Genomic DNA, 24,435 nt, shown 5'->3' with positions numbered 1-24,435 from the left:
GAAACTTCTACATGGATATAGACGGATGGCTGTAACCGAGGAAGTTGGCATTGGTTACCTCCTCTCTAATACTGGAATGCTGTGTACTGGCCACGTGTCTGTTGATCATTTTCTAATGAGCTTCTTAGCAGAGAACAGTCCGTACATGTTAGCAGGAGAAGACCATTTGATTATTTAATGGTCATCATGAAGTTGAGAGAAAAGTTGGTCCTAAAATCAGTTTGATAAGCAGGAAATAGAAGTGTTTTAATGCACTGGGGAAACATATGACTAAAGTATCAATATTTTACCTAGTATTGTAATTCATCTCTTTTTATATGGCAATAATTTCTTAAAGGATTTGTGTGTGTGTGTGTGTGTGTGTGTGTGTGTGTGTGTGTGTATGTGTGTGTGTGTGTGCATTGAATGTGCTGTTGTGTGCATGAAGGCCAAAGAAAGCATTGGATATTTCAGCACTGGGTTACAGGTGTCTGTTTGCCAGATTCCTGATTAACAGATACTAGGGGCAGAATTCCAATTCTTGTGATTGTGGAGCAAGCATTTTAAATAGCTGATCCAAGTCTCCAGACCTGGTAATACATTTGTAAAGATGATTTTATGTTAAATATTTCATTTCTTAAAAATTACTTCAGTAATTTATGTTCTCAATTTGGGAAGTTCTACTCTATTTCTCTTGAAAGTGTCCAGGAGAAAAATGAAGGAACAGCTCAGTTAGTAATCTCCCTCTTCAGTCAGCACACACTGCATCAAGGAGTTCTCTCTTCACCCCTTTTACGTTAAATCTGCACTGGGAAAGACTCAGACAAAGATGCAATTGAAAACTTAACCAGGGGCCGGAGAGATGGCTCAGCAGTTAAGAGCTCTGGCTGCTCTTCCTGAGGGCCTGGCAGTTCCCGGCACCCACATGGCAGCTCTCAACGGTCTGTGCCTTCAGTTCTAGCAGAACCAATGCCTTCTTCTGGTTTCAGGGGACACCAGACACACATGCAGACCAAAAAAAAAAAACCATATATATAAAAAAAAGAAAGAAAAGAAAAGAAAAGCAAAACTCAACCACACAGCGAAGGCTTTGGGTATTTTTTAATCTGAATCTTCTCTCCTATAAGCCAGGAATTCTCAAAATATGCAAGTATATATTTATTTGTTTGTTTATTTATTTTTGATATTTCAACAGCATCTATTTCTAAACGGAATTAGTACTGTTTATATACTTTACCCTGGAAAACTACAGACACAGTAACTATCTCTGATTCTATTTCTTTGGTTTATAATCTCATATTGTCCATGTTTGTGGGATTTTATTTGCCCATGAAAGCAAATTAAGAAGCTTTACTATGTATTTAGATTTATTTAAAAGGCATTTGTTATAAACAAAAAAATTGTGAGCAGTGTCTTAAAAATACAACTCTTTTCTATATTAAGAATTCTGGGAGGTAAGTAGTTGCATGGTCACCATGTAAAGGAAGTAGAGAACAGAGACAGTGGGCAAATTTGCTCAAGCTTGCACATCTAGCAAGTAGAAAAACAGATATTCACATCTATACAGTGTGATTCTGTAGTTTGCCTATATGTTTTAGATCATGAGCAAATGTGTTATCAACTTGACATAAAGAACATCTGTGACATTTGCCTTCCTTTCTTTCTTTCCTTTCATATATTTTTTCCTTTCATATATGTATATATATATATATATATAGATAGATAGATAGATAGATAGATAGATAGATAGATAGATATGAATGTTGTCAAGATCATAAACAATGGTGGGAAGCTAAATACTTTTTCAGTGTTTGCTATTATTTATACTGATGATTAGCTCTTTCTGGATAATAATATCTTCCTAGGTACTTATGGAGTTGAACCCAGAACTTTGCAAATGCCTGGCAAGTGCTCTACCACTGAAATATATGAGAATATGAAAAATAACTTAAAGCTTTAACATCAAAAATCTTCAAATAATTTTATAGGTTTTCGCCTGTTTGGATATGAACAGATGTTCTCTTACAGTCTCGGATATAAAGTCTGTCCATTCACTTCTATCTCATCCTACTTCCTTATATCATTTCCTTGGTCTTTGTTTTTGTTTGTTTTGTTATTGTTGTTGGTAAAAGAACATTTATTCCCCCTGCCCCCCGAATATCCATAGCATCCATTCCCAAACTGACTTATGCCTTCATTTATTACTTGAAGTCATATTAACACATAACTATTGATTTGGCGCCCAAATTATATAACATGGAAATCTAAGCCCTACAAAATACAAAGCCTCAAGGGGGTTCCTTAAGTTGCTTGGTACATACCCTGTTAACAGATCTTTCCAATTCTATCAGGCCCTGCACATTGCAAAAGCAATGTGAGAGAATTTCATTAGTTCCTTCTCTTTTCCTCTTCCCCTTTTCCTCACCCTCCTCCCTTCCCTCTGTCTCTCCTCTCCTCCTTTCCACTCTTCCCTCCCTCCATGCACTCGTCTACAATAAATTACTTCCAAATGCTCAATTAATTATCTCCCTCCTTATAGCAATGCAACTTTTGTCCTCTTCTACTAGTTTTCAGCTTCGTCTCTTTCTGACCTCCTTGAAAGTTCACTTGTCGGGGGACAAAGAGCTCCCCTGAGGGCTGTAAGTTTTTTAAATTAATTAAATTTATTTTTAAACAATTTCACATACATATGCAATGCACACTATCCGCTCTCAGCTACTGTTGTGGGATATTTGTGTACTGTGTAAGATGTACCGCTGTGATTGGTGTAAGAAGAAAAAGGTGAATGGCTATAGCTAGGCAGGAGGTATAGGCAGAGAGGGAACTCTGGGAAGAAGAAAGGTGGAGTCACCAGCCAGACATGGAGGTAGAGAAAGCAGGATGTGCAGTACAGAGATGAGGTAATGAGCCACGTGCCCGAATGTAGATTAAAAAATATGAGCAGATTAAAAATATAAGTCTGAGCATTCATAATTGATAGTAAGTCTCCATGTCCTTATCTGTGGGCCAGCGGCGCCAATAGGAAAGTACTGCCACAGCCTACCACTTTCCTATCATCCTAGTCAATATCCCCACCTTCCCATAAATCTCTCTTTCACTTTCCATGTTATTCTTTTTTAATCAACTGAGATTAAACAAGGCTATTTGTGTGTTCATGGATTTGGTGCTACCTGTTGGAGTCTGGTAGGCTCAGCAGTGGGCTTTACATATGTAAAGGGAATGATTCCCTCGTTCTCAGAGTTTATCAATATCCAATAGTTCTATGGTTAAAGATACAGAAATTTTTTTCTTCTAGAGGCAGAAAAAAATTTGAAAGCCAGAAGAGGCCTCTGCTTAAGCCAGGATATTTTGTGAAATAAGTATAGGGAGAAGGATAAAACTTATGTTTTTAATATAGTCATATTGATAATTTACTAGCTCCCTGATGCAAAGAGGTACTAAGGAAGGTGGGGAAGAAGAATTTAGAACCCCAACCCAACCTTGAATGGATGCTTCCCTAAGAAAAGAGAAGTAATATTGACAATGTAACTTGGGGAAAGGGCAAGATGTTGACGTATGTTTGTTTTGGTGGGGCTTAGGGTTGAAGCTTAACCTTAAGCTGGGCAAATGCTCTACCACTGAGTCACAGATTTAGCTCTTATGTTCTGAGTTTTAATGTACTTCTGTAGTTATTGTTAATGCTTCTCACATGCCTTAAATATACTCAATATGCCACTTCAAGTGGTATGTCAACCCTAGACTGATAAATTAGCAAAACATTTTTTTATTTTGTTTTATTTTACTTTACAATACCATTCAGTTCTACATATCAGCCACAGATTCCCTTATTCTCCCCACTCCTGACCCCCTCCACTTCCCGCCAGCCTACCCCCCATTCCCACCTCCTCCAGGGCAAAGCCTCCCCTGAGGACTGAGATCAACCTGGTAGACTCAGTCCAGGCAGGTCCAGTCCCCTCCTCCCAGGTCCAGGCAAGCAACCCTGCATAAGCCCCAGGTTTCAAACAGCTAACTCATGCAATGAGCCCAGGACCTGGTCCCACTGCCTGGATGCCTCCCAAACAGATCAAGCCAATCAACTGTCTCATCCATTCAGAGGGCCTGATCCAGTTGGGACCTCCTCAGCCATTGGTTCATAGTTCATGTGTTTCCATTCATTTGGCTATTTGTCCCTGTGCTTTATCCAACCTTGGTTTCAACAATTCTCGCTCATATAAACCCTCCTCTTTCTTGCTAATTAGACTCCTGGGGCTCCACCCAGGGCCTAGCTGTGGATCTCTGCATCCATATCCCTCAGTCGTTGGATGGGGCTTCTAGTACGACAATTAGGGTGTTTGGCCATCCTATCACCAGAGTAGGTCAGTTTGGGCTGTCTCTCAACCATTGCCAGCAGTCTATTGTGGGGGTATCTTTGTGGATTTCTGTGGGCCTCTCTAGCACTTTGTTTCTTCCTATTCTCATGTGGTCTTCATTTACTATGGTCTCCTATTCCTTGTTCTCCCTCTTTGTTCTTGATCCAGCTGGAATCTCCCGCTCCCAAAAGCTCTCTTTCTCGCCATTCATTACCCCCACTCATGTCCAGGCTGTTCATGTAGATCTCATCCATTTCTCCATCATTGGGTGATCCCCGTGTCTTTCTTGGAGTCCTGTTTTCCAAAAATATGGAACACTTCATGAATTTGCATGTCATCCTTGTGCAGGGGCCATGCTAATCTTCTCTGCATCAGTCCAATTTTAGTATATGTGCTGCCGAAGCAAGCATGCAAAACATTTTTTAATGTGTATAATGTTATTGGGATGAATGGGCAAATGAAGAAATGCTAAACTATTTCAGAATTTCTTAAAACCCTATATTAGGAAAGGTAGTCAAAGTTTTCTTAGGAAGAATAATGCTTACACAAAATGACTCCCTAATAAAAAGCTCCAAAATCCACCTAAACATCATCTCCCACAATTATGAGATGGCAGAAACAAGTCTGATTACAGAATTATCTTTCATAAATATTGAGTTAGAATACGAATCATCTGAGAGAGAAATTTGCAAAATATAAAATTACTAAATGAAAATAAAGTTTAGATGCTGAAAAGAAAGAGGAAAGTACCAGATGTCAAGGACAACATGGAAAGATATAGACAGACAGACAGACAGATAGATAGATAGATAGATAGATAGATAGATAGATAGATAGATAGATAGATGTATATATATATCAATACTTAGAAGAGTGGTCTTCACAGAACTTAAAATCCAATGACTGGGTAAATAGCAGGTTAGAAACAGCTGAGGAAGTGTTATGGACTAGAAGACAGAGCTGGGAAAAATTAACCAGTTCATAACACAAAGGGAAAGGGACTGATATAGGAAATAAGAGGCCAAACAGCATAGAGATCAGATGAAGAAAGCCCACATTAAAGCTAGTGGAGTTCTAGAAAAAAGTTATACAAGACAGAAAATAAGTGACATACAACAAAATCATCACTGATATTTTACAGATTTGATTAAGGTGAGTCCCCATTTTGAAGAGCTTCTATGAGTCCTAAAAGAAGGAATAAAAATAAATAAATCAACATGGAAATTTATTATAAAAAATTTAGGAAAAAAAGACAATGGTATTAATAACAACACAAAGGAAATGTTGATGTGTTTTACAAAGAATAATATTATTTATCAGAATGCTTAGAGTCGCTAATGACAAGAGTGAAATGTATCTTCAAAATGTGGATGCTAGAAATAGTCATCCTAAAATTCTTCACAAGATGAATTATTATTCAGTGAGGATAAAGCAAGACATTTTTTAGAACAACCACTCAAATACCTTCATCAAATAAACTACCTCTAAAATAGTGAGCAAAGAAGTTAATAAGAATATACATGCATCTAATTGAATATGAACTGTTCACCCTAACAGAAACAATGATTTGGGAAGAGAAGAAAAACTTTAAATAGAGGGCTAAAAACTTCTAGACAAGAATACCCTGTGAGGTAGAAGGAGACATTCTGTGTGTATGTGTGTGTGTGTGTGTGTGTGTGTGTGTGAGAGAGAGAGAGAGAGAGAGAGAGAGAGAGAGAGAGAGAAGAGGAGAGAAGAGACACACAGAGACACACAGAGAAAGAATGATGCCAGGCCTGTATGCAGAACCTAAAGGAAGATGTGATGTCTTTTCCTCCATACTTGTTGACTTTATTTTGTAAGATGCATTGGCTACACTGGTTAGGTGACTGACCAGTGAACTCGCTGAGTAAGCCAGCATAGGACTCAGCCACCCACTTCCCCTCAACACTGTGATTATAAGCACTTGTTGCTCTGACTGAATTCTGGGGATTTGAACTGAGGTCCTCCTTCAACCTTAACATATCTATTGATATCATCAATGTTCTAGTGTTGTTTTTTCAGCCATTTCCAGGAAAGACCATTTCCTAGCATAGTTCCTGTTATTCTCGCTCTTATTATCTTTCCTCACCCTCTTCTGTGATGTTCCTTGAGTCATAGATGTAGGAACTGTGATGCAGAGATATTCCTTAGGGCTCCCCATGATCCATGACCTCTGCATTGTGTCCAGTTGTGGTTTTCTGTGGTGATCTCTGTTTGCTACAAAGAGAAGTTTCTTTGATGATGGTAGACACCTTTATCTATGAGTATAAGAATAAGATTTAGAATGTAGTAAGGAATTATGCTGGTCTATCAAAGTGGTAGTAGTAGATTCTTTTCTAAGGTCCAAGACCCAAGGATCTGGACAGTTTTCTACTACAAGGCATGATTTCTCTTGTGTTGAGAGGATCTTAGATGCAATTAGACAACTATGATTGGCCACTGACATGTGAGTGCTACTTCTTACAACTTTATGCATACCCTACCATGCTGGGAGTTGTGGGTGTATAATAATGTCCCAATGTGGGTTCTTAATTGAGACAATTACTACTCAAGTAAGGAATGTTGATTGGTGTGCCCTGTGTTTGTGTTGTAGCCAGTGATACATGGGAAAACTCTCTACCTTCTTTTGAATGTTTCTATGATCCTAAGAGTTTTATAAAAGTTAAGAAAAAAGGATCAGTAAAAATAAATGTACTTTTGTAACCTTAATGAACTCACCTAAGATATGACAACATATTAAAATTGAAAAGAAAAGATTAAAAACATACTAAGTAAATTCTCACCAAAGAAAGTCATGATGGCTACATTAGCATCACATACTAAACTGCAACATCAGTGGCATTGTTATTAAAAGTTGATGTCATTTAGTGGGTAAATGAACAATTCATCACAAAATTCTTATTACCCCAAAGCTACATGTACCTATCAAAATTGCCCCAAAATATAGAAAATAATGGCTTATTGCATTTTAATATCAGAATTCAAAATTTTAGTTATGATGTATTTCATATTGGTTATCATAATTCTCATGTGTTAGATCATGCAGTTAGGAAATTATAAAACTATAAGAATTTATGACAACAAAAATTTCTGATAGGTATGTCTTTTCCACAACAAAAGGATACCCATTCTTCTCATGCTTACTTGGGATACATTTAAGTATTAATTATTAATATCTATTAATTATATATATTTAGTTTGTATAACTCTTTTGTGAAACTTATTCTCAGTTCCATACTGTTAAATCTTTAATTTCTTTTATAATGTGTTCTGGATTATATTTCTCTGTGTGTCATACATTAAAAAAATCCTATTTACAGCACCAAAAATGGGAATATGGAAATACAGAAAATTAACTAGTAGATTAAGAAATTAAACATCTACAATATTTTCTCAAGAAAACAAAAAGTAATGGTCTGTAAGAGTACACAGATATCAAAACTGATAATATTAAGCAAAATTTATCTTTAAGAATGAAACTCGGTCCCTTATGCACATAATAAACAGGGAAAATAAGAATTTATAGGAAAACCGGTTAACCCACAAAGTTAGAAATATAAAAAGAAAGTAAAGTATGTCTTGGCTATTATGAATTCACTGCTAGAGGACAGGGGAGGAGAAATGGAGGAGGTAGGTAAAGAGAACAAAAATTCTGAGTTTTGCAAGGTGAGTTCTTAGGACCAAATGAAGGGCAAAGTTAGTGTTGTATGAAGGATGTTTGCTAACAGTGTAGATCCCAAGTATTCTCAGCCACATACACAGAGAGAGAGAGAGAGAGAGAGAGAGAGAGAGAGAGAGAGAGAGAAAGAGAGAAGAAAGAAAGAGACAAAGGAAGAGAGGGAGGGAGGGAGGGAGGGAGAGAGGGAGGGAGGGAGGGAGGGAGGGAGGGAGGGAAGGAAGGATAACAAAGAGTGGGAGGGTCTGTGGTGTAAGGTATATGCTAATTACCTTATTATGGTATCATTTCACAATACAGTACATGCATGCCAAAGTATCTGATTGTATATTTGAAATATATGCAATTTTATTTGTTAATAACGCCTTAATAAGTATGGAGAAAAGTAAAATCCAAACAAAGAAGAGCAAAGGAAAATTGGTGAACTATCAACAGAATACAGAAAGCTAAATATTGAAAATCAATTTATTACTAAGCATACTAATATGTAGAGAAATGGAATGAAAAGAGAAATGGTCAAGATAATTCCAGGAATGAAGAATCATAACTACTGATGCAGTAGATTTTTAGAATTCCAAGAACTGCTTTATATCAATATGTTTGAAAAACAGAAATTACTGAAAATGACTCAATTAGAAATAGAAAATCCCAGAAACCTTAATGATTAAACACAAAACCCAAGTCTTTGAAAATCAGCACTAACTGAAAAATCCATTTAAACCAGACTACTTCTAATCATAATCTACCAATCTATCAAGAAACACATAACCCATACTTAATATAAATGTTCTGAGAGAATGTGGAGAAATTAATATGATAAATCAGAATCAGATAGGACTCACCACAAAAATGTGAGAATAATTTAAAATTAGAAATTGTGTTAGTGCCATTCACCACACTAAGATATACAGCAGTAAAAGATGAATTTAATCATTTCCCAGATACAGGAAAACAACTAATAAAATTCAACTCTCATTCATAATTAAAGAAAAACCAATATCTTTTAGCAAACTAAGAAAAGCAGGTAGATTCCTTGAGCAGATAAGATGTATCTATAGCATGCCTAATCCTTGCACCGTATTTAGCAATCAAAAAGGCTTCTATCTAAGCTTAGAAGTAAGACAAAGACATTGCTGTCAGCCGATGTAACAGGATCAGCTAGCACAGTTGGAAAAAGGAGCACACACATTAGAGAGACAGAAATAAAAATGCCATATTTCATAGCAAACAAAGCTAGAAAATATCTGGAAGTATATCCATGAAAAGACCTTTATGAATGAAAGTGTAAACTTTAAAGGACAAAAAAAGGAGGCCTGAAATGAACAAAGAGAACTGAGACATTGGGAGGCAGAAGAGTCAGTGCAGAGAAGTGTAGTTTGCCCCAAATTATTGTATCAGTCAATAAAATCCCTCAAAGAAAACCCTCAACAATATATTGGAAAAATGTATTCTAAGACATACCCTATGGAAGAGAGAATCTCCAGGATTAACCAAGGGCATTTTAACAGAAGGGGAAAGAAGAAAAAGGATCTATCATATAGAGGTATGTAAATGAACTTCCCAAGGCTGAAGAGTGTGGTACACAGGAAAGCTAGGAGTCAGCTGGTTCCTACTGCTGCCAAGTCTACCTCTTCACTACCACGTTCATCATGGAGACGTAAGTCATACTTCAGAGATGTTTCCAGGACTGAGAAAAAGGAGAAGGCACATGGGCAGGAATGGATGGGGAGAAGGAAGTTGTGATAAAGGGGCAGGCTGATCAAATAGCTGTTGATGTTTATTTAGAACTGAAATCCTAAATGCAGCTATGTATATTTTTCTGTTAGCAATAATAGATTAAAAACTACAATATGTATATATCAGCAAGCACATACAGAAGCAACACTAAAATCAAGATTGAAATAGTACCCTTTTATTTATTAGAAATATATCTATATCTGGGAGAAGCTAGATTGTTTATCCTTTTGTAATCAACATCAGAAATAATAGCAAATACTTGAAGAAACAGTATGCTGATATATCAAAGTTGTTTTATTAATGAGTAAATAGAGCACGTGATCGCAATGGTTTACCTCCTAAAAACATTTTTAAAGGCACCTGATTCATTGGAGCTTGAATATTTTATTTGCAGTCAACTGGAACCAGATTGTGAATACATTTAAAATTTCTACTCATCTGTTTCCTATGAAGTAGCTTTTTTTGTTGTTTGTTTTTTTGAGACAGGGTTTCTCTGTGTAGCTTTGCACCTTTCCTGGAACTTGCTTTGTAGACCAGGCTGGTCTCGAACTCACAGAGATCCACCTGCCTCTGCCTCCTGAGTGCTGGGATTAAAGGCATGCGCCACCACCGCCCGGCTATGAAGTAGCATTTTAAAGCAGCTACTAAATATACTACAATATTCTACAGACTACTCAGATTATTGTAACAAATGTAATTAATCGGCCCTATCTATCCTCAAATTCCTTACTTTTTAATTAGTCAGACATGGTCCAGAACACAATTTTTAAAAAGCAATTAAGAACTGAGCAAGATGGGACTGAGAATAAATTGCATAAAAAGAATAAACAAATAACAGTATAAGTGGGAAAGGATTTGACACATTCTGAATAGCATTTGGAGACCTTCAATTAAGCATATTTTTCCATTTATGTGTACCAGGGGGGAAAAATCTTACATATTCAGAGATCAGACACTGTTGCTGGCAGTGTGTTCTGCTCATAGTTGGAGAGCAGACGGGTACCAAAGGTCTGCTGATGGGCTAGATTTGGTAGAAAGAACAGAGGGATCACAGTGGGGTAGAGTCCCAATCTGCCAGCATCATGAACTGTAGGATTCTGTTGCCTTTGGCTTCGTACAATGGAGTGTTCTGGCCATATCTGGTTGCAAAGATAAGCTCCCTGAAAGACATTCTCATGAGGACAATGTAGAAACACTTGGAAGAAAATAAGGAGTGGAAAAAGACTAAAAATGAAGAAATCTTGTCATTTTATATCTGGGTCTGTAGATGTAACCAATCGTATTATTAAAATAAGAAACACAGAGCCAAGGTAAAAGAGAAAAGCCGAGAGGTCAGAGCTCAGAGATAAAATCTTACCTCCTACAGTGCTCCTAGCTTCCCCGAGAGAGGGAGGTACTTCCTGTGTCCCTGTTTAAATAATCTTTCTGTTCTGCCCTCTCATTGGTTGCAAACCCAACCACATGACTGCCTCATCACTGCCTGCAAGTACCGCCCTCCAGGTCTTAAAGGCGTATGTCTCCAATACTAGCTGTATCCCTGAACACACAGAAATCTACCTAGCTCTTCTAACCACCACGCTCTTACTATGGCTCTAATAGCTCTGACCCCAGGGCAACTTTATTTATTAACATAAAATTAAAATAACATTTCAGTACAAATAAAATATCACCACATGGGTCCTATGTCCCTGCTTATTGTTTGCTAATATTATGCTGTCCTAATGATAATTTCTTCTAAGAATTTGAAGTGTGGCCAGTTGCTGATAAGCAGAGGGGTTCATGTACTCATAAGGGCAGATGGGCAGAAGTCTAACATAGAAGGTATACCCTGACTGCTTGCTGCCAGGGCAAGGAGCAGGGAAGGGAACTTAGTTCCTTGGAACCTCCTTTTTACCCTATGCTTTCCTTATTGTTATAATCTTGCGTCCTGTGACATCTGATGGTGGCTGCTTCAGAAGGGTGAGGAACACTGGATTTTCACTGAGGGATCATTTGAATCACTGTCTACATCACACACTAGGATTTTATAATAGATAAGTGACTCTAAAAGATGGGATATGATATTTGGGGATAAGAAAGAGTTAACTAAACCTAATAGATCCAACCTAATAGAATTTTGGGGACATGGACAAGTTCTCTATTCCTTCAGTTCTAGGTCTTGTAATCAATAAACATGAAGATGTTAATTCTTGTAGCATGGCTATAGAAAATAATCCATTTAAAATTCATATTGAAGCCAGGGAGATGCCCTAGCCAATAAAGAGATCAGCCATCAAGCCTGAGTGAGTAAATTTCTTGGGACTCACATAAAGGAAGGAGAAAACGGACTCTCATATGTTGTACATGCACACACACACACACACACACACACACACACACACATAAATAAATGAATATACAAATGTATGTTTTTAAAACGCTCATGTAATACAAGTACAGTTGCAGTCCTTTAAAAATTTATACCTCATATATTTTTAAAGGTTTGAGACATATTGTAGCAATAAAACATATGTGACAGAATAATTAAAATTAAAAAATCAAAGAGTTTATTGTGGAAAAGAAAAAAATGAAACTATCACATAACTGTGACACGTTTATTTGGGAATCTTGGAGCAACAATACAGAGAAAAAAAAACATCCAAGCAGTCATAATCATGACAGTTAATTATTTGGTACTTAAGCACTGTGCTAAGAAACTTCCACGCATTACCTCATCTGATCCTCCTTTAACCCTACTAAGTAGGTAGGGTATACCATTTCCCCTAAAGGAACTAAGGCACTAAGGTTAAGTAATCTACCTTGTCACCCATATTCAGAGTAATGGGAGGAGACAATTAGTTTCTAAATCCCGTGTTATTTTTCCCATATGGTTGTTCTTGCAGAATTATTGATGGATGATAAGATTATGCTATTCTAGGAAATAGGATTTTCACTGCTATATTTGACAGTTTCAGTATTTCTTAAAAATGATTTCATGATAGGCCTGGGAAGATGACAGATCAATGGGTGATGGGCTTGCTGCCCGAGCATGAAGACCTAATTTTGGTTCTCTGGTATCCATGTTAAAGCTGGGGGTGGCAGTACATAGTTGCGACTTCAGCACTGGTGGGGGAGGGGAGTACAGAGGCACATACTAGGACTTGATGGCTAGGAGACCTATCTGAAATGATAAAAGGACGAGCTTTGGGTTGAGCGATTGACCGTCTCAAAAAGTAAGGTGGATAACATAAGAGAAAGATATCTCAACTCAACCTCTAGCCTTCATTTGTGTGTGCACAGGCAAGCATACACACACAAATAAGTAAATAAATATAATTTAAAACTTTTAAAATAAATTTATAATAAACATGGATCAGAAATTCTTTCTTTGTTTTCCTAAAACCTCAACTCTCCTGACATTGTGGAGATTTGCCTGAGAGCATAGCTTGATATGCTATTTCCCAGGAAAGAAAATACTATGCTCTATGAAACCTCTCAAATTATCTATTCAGTTCTTGATTCTGGTATTTCAAGTACTTATGGTTTTAAACCACAATAAATTGTGATTTAAAACCCCATCATTTGAAAGGCATTCTTCTTTAAAAAATGGTTAATTCTTTCTATCCACTGACTCTACAAAAACATCTCAAATTCCATACGTCTAATCTACACCGAATGAAAAGAGAGAATTAAATAACAACAAAAAAAATCCACAGACACCAATCAATAGCTCTGTCCTCCACGACGATCTCTTTATTGGCTGTTACATAGCTGTAGTCTTTCTTTGGCCTCCTACTTCTCACTACATACAAAATACATTGGGCCACCTTGGAGGCGTACTTGATCACAATTTGGTTGTGAGTCATAGGACATGACACAATATTTTGGGTTGCGTGCTTCCAAGACATAATAAACAATTCAGTGTCCCCAATGGGACAGCAAATGATTAGGACAATTCATGAGCAAGTTGAGTTATGAGCCAGGGTGTGGTGTGGAATGCAGTGTGGAAGTCTAAACAGAGAAATCATAGGCCAGATACGACTTCTACTTTATCAACTTTAAACCTAGTTTAATTAGTAATCTGAGAACTTGCAGGGAGATAGGACGCTCTTCGGCTTTATATTGAGCTCAGTACTTACTATGTGGCTGGAAAATTATTCAATATTGAGTAAAGTCTGTCCCCCAAATTAATTTGAGTCTTATATGTTTTCATTTATTTTTGTGTGTGTGATTTCTAAGTTTTTAAAGCACTTTACAGGCTCATTCTACTAACTTTATTTCTGCTAATTGATAAGGTTGATTTCGCCATAATTTCTTAGATTTCTCAACTCAAGTAATTCTAGTGGCTACAATATGAAGATCAGAGCCCAGTGGGTGGGCATGTCATCCATAGCATCTTGTTCTGTTTCATGTTACAAAGAAAAGAAAAAGCAAAATGTGTCCTATTTTCCTCAACGTAACTGCGTTTGTATATGAAAGTACAGTTTCACTATGTCAGACCAAAATGCTGTGCTTTGCTAAATCGTTGTTTTACCAATAAAAACTCCGGAGTCACATATTGGGATGAAAACCTTATAAATCCAAGAGGCAGAGGAGGAGCGACCAGCTGACCTTTCTTTTCTTACCAGAGACTCAGCCAGTGCCTAAGAGAGGATGTGAATTCCAAGTCCCTCCCTTCTTCTTCCTCTTCATCTTCCCTATCCATATTCCAGGCTTCCATGTGCCTAATTCCAGTCAGCTACTAGCTGGCCCTACCCCCAGATCAAAGTTAACTTTATTAGCACTGTCTGGGAGTGTCACAGTACAATCAAATATCCTCCAACAGAAACGAAGGGTTTTAGATAAAAAATAGATTTCCTTCTTTCAAATACTCAATAAAATTAGGATTCCCTAAGGGTATATGCTATGCAACTTGCATTAAATTCTAGAACGTAATGCTGCTACTTTTGGTATTGTGGTTTGAAAGGAATAGATATCCATTACCTTGAACAATTTTTCTCCCTGCTAATAAAGTTACATTTTGCAGAATTTGTTGCTGGATATTGATTTCAAATGCTTCAATATGCCAGCTGAATTATCAGAACAAATACATAGATAATTCTATTCTGTGGGCAGTGAGTGAAATAATACCTGATGTTTCTTTTCCTCTAGCCCACGTTTCTAAGCCGAAGAAATCAAACTTAGTATACTAAGCCAATCCTAAACACATACCACACTGGCCCCCACTGTTGACAATCTTCTTCTCTGAAGACATCCATGGTTTCCTTATTAATGTGGGATGGTTTGAATGGGAATGTCTTCTGTAGGCTCAGGAGTCTGACTAGTTGATCCCCTATTGCTAGTGCTGTTTGGAAGATTTAGGAGGAGCAACCTTCTTGTAGGAATGAGAATTTAAAGATGGGCAGCATTTACAGTTCACTCTCTCTGCTTGTTGCTTGTGGTTCAAGATGTAAATTCTTAGACCCTGACTCCAGCTGTTGTACCTCTGCTCTGCCATCATGGATACAACCCTCTGGAATTATAAGCCTGAATAAACTTTCTTCCATAGGATGCCTAGGTCACGGTGTTTATTACAGGAATAGAAAAGTCACTAATACATCTTGTATCTCAGTTTCCTTGCAAAAGTCCCATACTCACAGGATTGTGCAGGATAGGCCTGTGCCATGGCTTAGCTTTGTCACAGCAATGGCATCTTGACTGTCAAGGAAAAGGTCAACAGACTTATTTGTAACATTGAAGTGTGATCCTAATTAATCTTACCAATAAAAACCAGGAGTCAGATATCTGAGTGAAAGCCGAAAGATCAGAGAAGCAGAAGAGCAGCCACAGTCACTTCCTACCTCTCAGAATCCTCCCACACAAAGGGCGGCGATCCTGTCTCTGCTCTGCCTTGTCACTTCCTGTCTCCTCTCTATACAGACTTCCAGACCTCTATGGTTAACTAGTGGCTCCACCTTCCGATCTCCTGGCAAACTTTATCTGTCAGAACACAAACAAAATATCACACAACACAACAATTACCTGCTAATCAAAGAGCAGTTGATATGAAGGTGTTCTATTCCATGAGTTTATTTTCCTCCTTTGAAAATTCTCCCGTGACTTCTCAGAGGAAGGGTTACCTGACTATTCTTCAGTCACTAATTCTATCTTCCTGCTCAGCTGAGTGGGAAAAAAAAGTCAAGGGAGTTCTTTTCCATTGTCTGATCATATAGAACCCTCTCTGCTCTCTTGGTATGAGTCAATGCTGTTAGCTGTGTCCAGCGTCTAATTCCTGAAGTGGGGAAGAGAAAGCTGATCCAGAAACTATGCAGGGACTTCTCTGAAGTCACAGCTCTTTGCCTTTTCCACCAAGCTACAGTGGAGAAACTGTAATCCTGGCTTCAGTAGGGGACTCCCAGAGAATCACTTTCTTAAGGGCAGACATAGGTGTGCACTCTTGGAACTCTTAGTCCAGAATGGATAAAATAGTACTTGTCACATACAGAAGACATATATTTTTTTAAGGTTAAGTATTTATTTATTCATTAAATTTATTCACTGATTTTACATTACGACCAGCTTCCCCTCCCTCCTCTCCTCTTATTTTCTCCCCCACCTTCCCCACCTACTCCTTCCCTAATCCATTCCTCCTCTGTTTCTTTTCAGAAAGACGCAGGCCTCCCATGGGTGTCAATAAAGTATGGCATATCAAGTTGAGGTAGGACTAAGTTCCTCCCCTTGTATTAAGGCTAGGCAAGGCAACTCAGTATGAGAAATAGGTTCCTGGAAGCCAATTACAGCTCCCATTAGTAGGAGTCCCACAAGTAGATCAAGTTACACAACTATCACAGATATGTAGAGAGCCTAGGTAGGTCTGATGCAGGATCCCTGGCTGTCTGTCAGTCCAGAGTCTGTAAGCTCCTATGAGCCCAGGTTAGTTGTTTCTGTGGATTTCCTTGTGATGACCTTGATCCTCCTGGCTCATATCATCCTTCTTCCCTCTCTTCCACAGGATTCCCTGAGCTCGGCCCAGTGCTTGGCTGTGGATCTCTGTATTTGTTTCCATCATTCACTGAATGAAGGCTCTCTGTTGACAACTGGGGTAGTTATGAATCTGATTACAGGAGATGGCCAGTTCAGGCATCCTCTCCACCATTGCTAGGAGTCTTAGCTGGAGTCATCCTTGTAGATTCATGGGAGTTTTCCTTGCACCCAGGTTCTACCTGACCCCAAAATGCACCCCCATCAAGATGTCTTTCATTACCCTCCCCCTCCACTCACCCACTTCCAACCCAATCCCTCATGTTCCCCATGTCTACCCAGGAAATCTTTTCTATTTCCCCTTCCCAAGGAAATCTATGTGTCCGTTTCCCTCAGGCCATCCCGGCACTGTGGATTGTAGCTTGGTTATCCTTTACTTTACAGCTAATATCTACTTATAAATGAGTACACACCATGTTTGTCTTTCTGGGTCTAGGTTACATCACTTGGGATGATTTCTTTCTAGTTCAGTCTGTTAACCTTCAAATTTCCTGAAGGCATTGTTTTTAAGAGCTGAGTTAAATACTCTATTGTATAAATGTACCACATTTTCTTTTTCCATTCTTCAGGTGAGGGGCATCTAAGTTGTTTCCAGGTTCTGGCTATTATGAATAGCACTGCTATGAACATAGTTGAGCAAGTGTCCTTGTGGAATGATTGAGCATCCTTTGGGTATATGCCAAAGAGTGGAATAGCTGGGTCTTGAGGCAAAATGATTCCCAATTTTCTAAGAAACCTCCATATTGATTTCCAAAGTGGCTGTACAAGTTTGCACTGGAGGAGTATTTCCCAGGAGCTATACATTATTAAAGTGCGATTTTCACTTGATTATCACATCCCACTGAGATACGTTCACCAGAGGAAAAATAATTACATTAGTACTGGCCACAGATTTGGGGTGGGGGAAGCAGATAACATCTGGCAGGTTACAGTGGAATCTACCCACCACTGTTCTTGTCATGTCCATGACTGGTCCTGGGAAGTAAGTATCTTTGTTTATGCTAGATTAATTGATATGGTGTCTCCTCTTTTGTCATGAGATATTCATCCCCACAATAGGAAAACTCCTCACTTTATATATCTTGGGGCTCATAGCAGTGGAGATGTAGGGGATTTACCTCAAGCACAGAAAGTGTTGTGGATCTGCCTCTGCCTTTCAGAGCTCCATTGCACACCTGACAAGACCAGGGATCTTATCCTTTAGGGAAAGGGTAGCTAGGACTCTGTAGCTCTTTCAACCTGCTGAATATCTTCCATGGAAAGATACTTCACAAAGCTACCTCCTAAATTCTTAAAACTAGCCCATTTCTTTTAAACCAGACCAAATCTGTCTTTGGCTATGGTCCTCGACTTCACACAGTGTCCAGCATACCATATGCCGAGTTATGTCACTGTTTAACAAGAGGATACTGAGTGGGTCTGGGTGTTTGGAACATTTCACTTACTTGGCCCTGGGAACGGCGCTGGCTTCCATCTGCTCCTGAGTACAGCTTTTGGACCTGATTCCAATTCTGCAAGTAGAAGGTGGTCCGAGATCCACCCTCACTGGGCTCTGACTCAACAGTAGATGCTGCCCGTGCCTTTATTCTTATTGGGAAGTTTTCATTCAGTCAAGCTTAAGTCATCAGATATCTTTTCTGAGCAGTAGAGGGATTACCTTTGGGTTTAAAGTGGTTGTTGAGTTAGGAAATCCAAATTCCAGCACAAGCTCTTTGTTCTAGCTGTCACCTGCTTTCTGCTCTCCCAACTCTTTTGCTTTCACTTGTCCATTGCTCCCATCAAAGTGTTCTGGAGTTTCCAATGGGCTTCTATTGTTCTAGGTCCGTCAATGGGTTTTTAGTAGTGGAGAGTCCCCAGATGGATACAGTAAAGAGAGGTTGGGTATTAATTCTTTCTGAGCTTTCTCTCTAATATCTCAGTCTCTTCACTGAGTCCTCATTGCCCTCATAGCCCCTCCATGGCAATGTGCTCCTTCCAGTTTCTGGTGATATTCCTTACTTATTCTCATGCTTTGTGATTGGGGAGTGGTTAATGTTTCAACTGTAAGTAGCTTTGAGGTATCCCCACAATCTGGGTTGCTTATACTCCATGCACATGTTTATGTTATAAATATCCTTATTTCATTTACCCTAACTGGGTCAAACAGTCTGCTTTTTGCTGATACTTTGGATACACTTCATAGGACTGGATACTTAAAATTTGAGAAGTGAGATTTCGAGAAGATAACAACATCCTTCCTGGTTCTAAATTTGCTTGGCAGTGACTGAAGATGAATTTCTTCTTTGGGAATGTTGAATATCATTGAGTAAGTAATTTCTGTGACCATGAAATGGAACATGGAACTAAGTATATAATTGATTAAGTTGCTTGATGAGTGCTCTAAGAATCCAGACGTGATCAAAGTCAGTGTAATTAGAATGGTCGAATGAAACTTATCAACAGGCTAGGAAGTCCCATCAACACCAAAAAACCATGTGTGAATTATCTAACCTGGAGCTGTGATAGATGTTATATTAGAAGTTGTACCAAAGCACATGCCCCTACGGTGGTATTCAAAAGAGTTGTCATGGTATTGGTCAATCTCAGTCAAGGTCTTCTGGAAACATACAACGTCTGCAGTCCATGACTGGATTTAACGCATCTCTCCATGAAATATAGAACTTCTTAGATTTCTTAGATTGAAACATTCTTTTTGAAAATCATAGAAAATGCTTGGGGTTGGGGACTTGCATTTTAGTCATGTGTCACCTCTTACCAATATTCCAAATATTTTAAATTTAAAAAGAAATGACCACTTTTGCTTTTGCTTGTTGTAGACTACCTCTCTTCCCTTTGACATGAAGATATTAGAAACATATACAATAATTAAGAATCATGTAATAATCATACTCATCATCACCATTCAAGTTAAGAAATAAAACATCCCCAGTGCAATGCCAGTGAATAGCACACCCTCTGGAGTCAGATCACTTTCCTGTTTTGTTTTGTTTTTTTCACTCTCTTCCTGGCTCACATGAATGCAAAGCCATGACCAAAATAGACAAACAGCTTTTAAAACTCCCTTTGCGATAGGCAAACCACACTGTCACTGAGCTGTAATGAAGCATGGGGCTATTGTCTGGACCTCAGAGGGTCATGACTCCATGTGAATACTGTACTCCATTCAAGGCCTTGCTCCTCTGTGCCTAGAAAAATACAAAGCCCATTGTTCTTAAATCAATAAATGTCCTTAAGACATTCAGCATCAAGAACAGTTACCCTAGCAAATTCTGGATTTGGTTTAACCAAACAAAACATGAGATTTTTCTTTATTTCTTGAGTAGCCCAGCTGTGTATTTCTAAAATAAATACTTTAAAATGTTTTCATGCATTTCTCTTGAAGCAAGAGACTTTTAAAAAATAAATATGACTTCTCATGTTGTAAAGTACAAAAAAATCAATACTTTTCAGCATATGGAGAATTGAAAATTGTACTAGGAGTTTGAAAGCCCTTTCAACACATAGTCATGACAACTATTGCCTGAATTAATTATAGAAATGGGAAAAAAAAATCAGCAAGAAGCTAATCCAGTTAGCTTAAACCTTCAACAGCTGAAATCCATTGACTGTTAGAAAGGAATAATAGAAAAATGAAGTGATTGTCTCCCACCAGAATTTATCATAACTTTTTTTTCTTTTTTCTTTTCTTTTATTTTACAATATAATTTAATTCTACATATCAGCCACGGATTCCCTTATTCTCCCCCCTCCCACCCCACCCCCACCTTCCCCCCAGCCCACCCCCCATTCTCACCTCCTCCAGAGCAAAGACTCCCTCGAGGATCGAGATCAACCTGATATACTCAGTCCAGGCAGGTCCAGTCCCCTCCTCCCAGGCTGAGCCAAGCGTCCCTGCATAAGCCCCAGGTTTCAAACGCCAGCTCATGCACTGAGGACAGGACCCGGTCCCACTGCCTGGATGCCTCCCAAACAGATTCAGAGGGCCTGATCCAGTTGGGGGCTCCTCAGCTATTGGTTCATAGTTCATGTGCTTCCATTCATTTGGCTATTTGTCCCTGTGCTTTATCCAACCTTGGTCTCAACAATTCTCGCTCATATAAACCCTCCTCTTTCTCACCAATTGGACTCCTGGAGCTCCACCCAGGGCCTGGCCATGGATCTCTGCATCTGGTTCCCTCAGTCATTAGATGGGGTTTCTAGCACGACAATTAGGGTGTTTGGCCATCCTATCACCAGAGTAGGTCAGTCCCGGCTGTCTCTCGACCATTGTCAGCAGTCTATTGTGGGGGCATCTTTGTGGATTTCTGTGGGCCTCTCTAGCACTTTGCTTCTTCCTATTCTCACGTGGTCTTCGTTTACCATGGTCTCCTATTCCTTGTTCTCCCTCTCTGTTCTTGATCCAGCTGGGATCTCCCGCTCCCCTAAGCTCTCTTTCCCTCGACCCTTACCTTTCATTACCCCCACTCACGTCCAGGCTGTTCATGTAGATCTTATGCATTTCTCCGTCATTGGGCGATTCCCATGTCTTTCTTGGGGTCCTGTTTTCCAGGTAGCCTCCCTGGTGTTGTGAGTAGCAATCCAGTCATCCTTGTTCCACATCTAGTATCCTCCTATGAGTGAGTACATACCATTTTTGTCTTTCTGAGTCTGGGTTACCTCGCTCAGGATGATTTTTTTCTAGATCCATCCATTTGCCTGCAAACCTCATGATGTCATTGTTTTTCTCTGCTGAGTAGTATTCCATTGTGTATATGTACCACATTTTATTTATCCATTCTTCAGTTGAAGGGCATCTAGGTTGTTTCCAGGTTCTGGCTATTACAAATAGTTATCATAACTTCTTATTTCAAGTTCCTTATAAAGACACATCTATGATTTCAAAAATATTCCAAAGTTTATTGGGCATGAGTTTACTGGGGCCAGAGACTTTCAGTATATCCTTTTAGTGTATCTTTTTTCACACTGAAAGTATTAAATATATATGTAATCACTTTATTTGAACTGATTTGTTGAAGTTCAGTATAAAAACAAAAACATTTGCTGCTATTATTTCCTGGACCAGGCCTGGTGATGAACAGCTGTAATCCAAAAACTCAGTAGGCAGAGGCAGGAGGATGTCTGTGAATTTAAGGTTTAGTCTACATAGTGAGCTCCAGGGCATCCAGGACTACATAGCAGGAATCTGACTCAAGATTTTAAAAAAATGAAAAAAAAAAAAGGAAAGCAAAACAAAACCCCACAAATGTTTCCTGTTACTTTGCTCGCCCTGTGCCTGAAAATGAGCCCACTCACAGCAATGCCTTCCTTATGTCCCACAGGATTTGTGACTTCTGACCTATTCTCAGGCTCATTCACTTGCTATCTGTATTGTGTAAGTATAAAATAAATAACTCATAACCAGGAAACAGGCTTTAATTATTTGCAATATTGTATGACTGAGTGCTAACTCCCAAATTAACCATAAACTCTAACCACTGTGGTCTGACATATTGGCATGGTTCTCTCTTATTATATTTTTATTTTGCTTTGCTTCCATCTGAACCTTGTATCATTAGAAAAAAATACATTTCGTGGGAGATTAATTCAGCACGCATTGTTTCCTTTTTCCTTTTTTTCCTAAATATTCCACAAAAGAGTTAGAACATGCTACATATATTTGACCACATTTTAAAAATCCAGTCTGGATAAACTCTACCAGAGGACAGTATAGAATAGATATTCTTGTAAAATAAAAAGTCTTAGAGAGAGGGAAAAAGAGAACTAAAGAGACAGAAAGACAGAGAGACAGAGGAAGAAAGAGATAACGAGAAAGGGAGGGAGGGGGCACAGGAGAGAGAGACATGGGTGCGCAGACCAGAGAGACACCCCAGTGGGTAAGGTGCTTGGTGCCAAGCTTGAACACTGGAGTTTGAGCGCCAGAACCCTCATGGGACAAGAGGAAAACTGACTCTAGCAAAATCTTCTTTGACCTCCACATGTACATGAAAGTGAATGAATGAGTGTTGAAAGAGAAAGAGAGAGAGGAGAGAGAGAGAGAGAGAGAGAGAGAGAGAGAGAGAGAGAGAGAGAGAGAGAGAAGGAAGGAAGGAGAGAGGGAGGGAGGGAGGAAAGAAGGGAGAGAAGGAGGGAGGAAGGAAGGAAGGAAAAAATTTCCATTATCAGTGTGTGTTACAGAGGGCAGTCATTTAGACTGTTTGAAGATGATGCAACACTATGACAAAGCGTTGAAGAGGTTATCTAATTCATTTGCTGTCTTCCCGTCCATTTACATCCATGATTAATGCTGTACATGAGCAATCCCAGTGCAGTAATCACCCAACGATTTATAACATATATGTTTGAGAGTATTTTGAGAATATATGCATGTTCTATCAGATTGATGAGTCAAAGCATCCTCTAGCATCAAGGCAATGCTGTGCAGAATCAACTTGTGATAGAGCCAGGTGTGGTTCCCATGTTTCGGGATTTAGAAAGCATTCTATATGTGTGCAGTCATCTGACAAATGTAGGTCATTATCCTGCTGCAAAGTTGGAAAGTGAGAGGGGTGTAGGAGAAAAAGACAGTCAAAGACATGATGTTCCCTGCACAGCTACATCTCAAATCTCAAGGACGGGAAGAAAATGGAAGACAGGAAGGAAAGCAAAGGAAAAATCCCCAAACCCCAAACACTTCTTCCATAAGGAAAAAGGCCCAGCTGTTGGCAGGAAGTGGCGTTTTGTGAGCTCATGAGAGAATCAAAGGCTTGTATTTCAAGGAGACTTTCTTCTTTTCTGTAGCACAAACATGATTAAGGGTAATGTATGTTGTTTTAGGGTTTCATTATTCCTAAAAGAAAAGTAAATAGTGCTGTACATGCAAGACAAAAATAAATAAATAGTTGGACTTCAGAGGCCTTCTGGCTCTCAAATCTAAGAATTTAATAACTGGACGTGTTTCCAGGGTTGTTTTCATCTTATGGGGGAAAAGACTCAATAGGATGCTTTGTTTTGCTTCATTTCAGAACAGGTGGTTTTAGTGATATGGGTTTAGCTTTAGTGAACATTTCCCCCTCCTTCCTCTAGAGCATTCATTCTATGCCTAGGCAATCAGAGCTGCTCTTTTAGCCATAGATACCAAGGTTACCCCAAACTCTGTACTAACAGTGAAAGACATGCCTTCTTCTTCTTCTTCTTTTTAATCAGCATCTTATAAAATCAACTACTAAGGAAGAAGGAAGAAGCCTGGGCTGACTGCCTGGCAAGCACACAGCCCTACACCTCTTTCTCTTAGCGTGTGTGTTCACACACACACACACCTTCTGAACCTTCTCTGCTTCTCCTTCAATGGCTGCCGAATGGTGTGCGGTTGGTGCTCCCTGTCACAAGAACGCAGTGATTGGGGAAGAGGTGTTCTGCATTGGGCTGCCCTGTACTTGAGGACCCTTCAGAGTCTTGAGTGGAGGAGAAGCTGTGGGTGACAGCTCTGGACATTAGAGGAGCCAGCACTCCCAGTGAGAACCTGGAGTGCCTGAGCACAGGGAGAGCCTTTCCCAGATAGAGAGGTTTGGCCCTGTGACACCTAGCACAGAAAAAAGCAGCTTGTGCGCTAAGGAATGAAAAGGGAGAAGAGCGTGCAACAAATTATCTGTCCATACTACCCTGGAACCAGCACCAATGTTTTCTTTGCATAATTCT

At 39.0% G+C, this 24,435-nt stretch overlaps 1 protein-coding gene and 1 non-coding gene across 2 annotated transcripts in view; one reads left to right on the top strand and one right to left on the bottom strand.

Annotated features, from left to right (window-relative positions):
- Plcxd3 (phosphatidylinositol specific phospholipase C X domain containing 3) overlaps positions 1-24,435 on the top strand; it is a 174,986-nt gene that overhangs the window by 65,898 nt on the left and 84,653 nt on the right. The gene's annotated exons all lie outside the window — the stretch shown is intronic.
- On the bottom strand, positions 4,632-4,738 carry LOC121822998 (U6 spliceosomal RNA). Its single transcript, XR_006064295.2, has one exon. It is a non-coding gene; the product is annotated as a U6 spliceosomal RNA (small nuclear RNA).

This window comes from Peromyscus maniculatus, chromosome 15 (genome assembly GCF_049852395.1).
Source record: "Peromyscus maniculatus bairdii isolate BWxNUB_F1_BW_parent chromosome 15, HU_Pman_BW_mat_3.1, whole genome shotgun sequence".
Taxonomy (NCBI): Eukaryota; Metazoa; Chordata; class Mammalia; order Rodentia; family Cricetidae; genus Peromyscus; species Peromyscus maniculatus.
The sequence above is the reverse complement of the archived record's forward strand: the minus strand, read 5'-3'. Positions and strand labels throughout refer to the sequence as shown.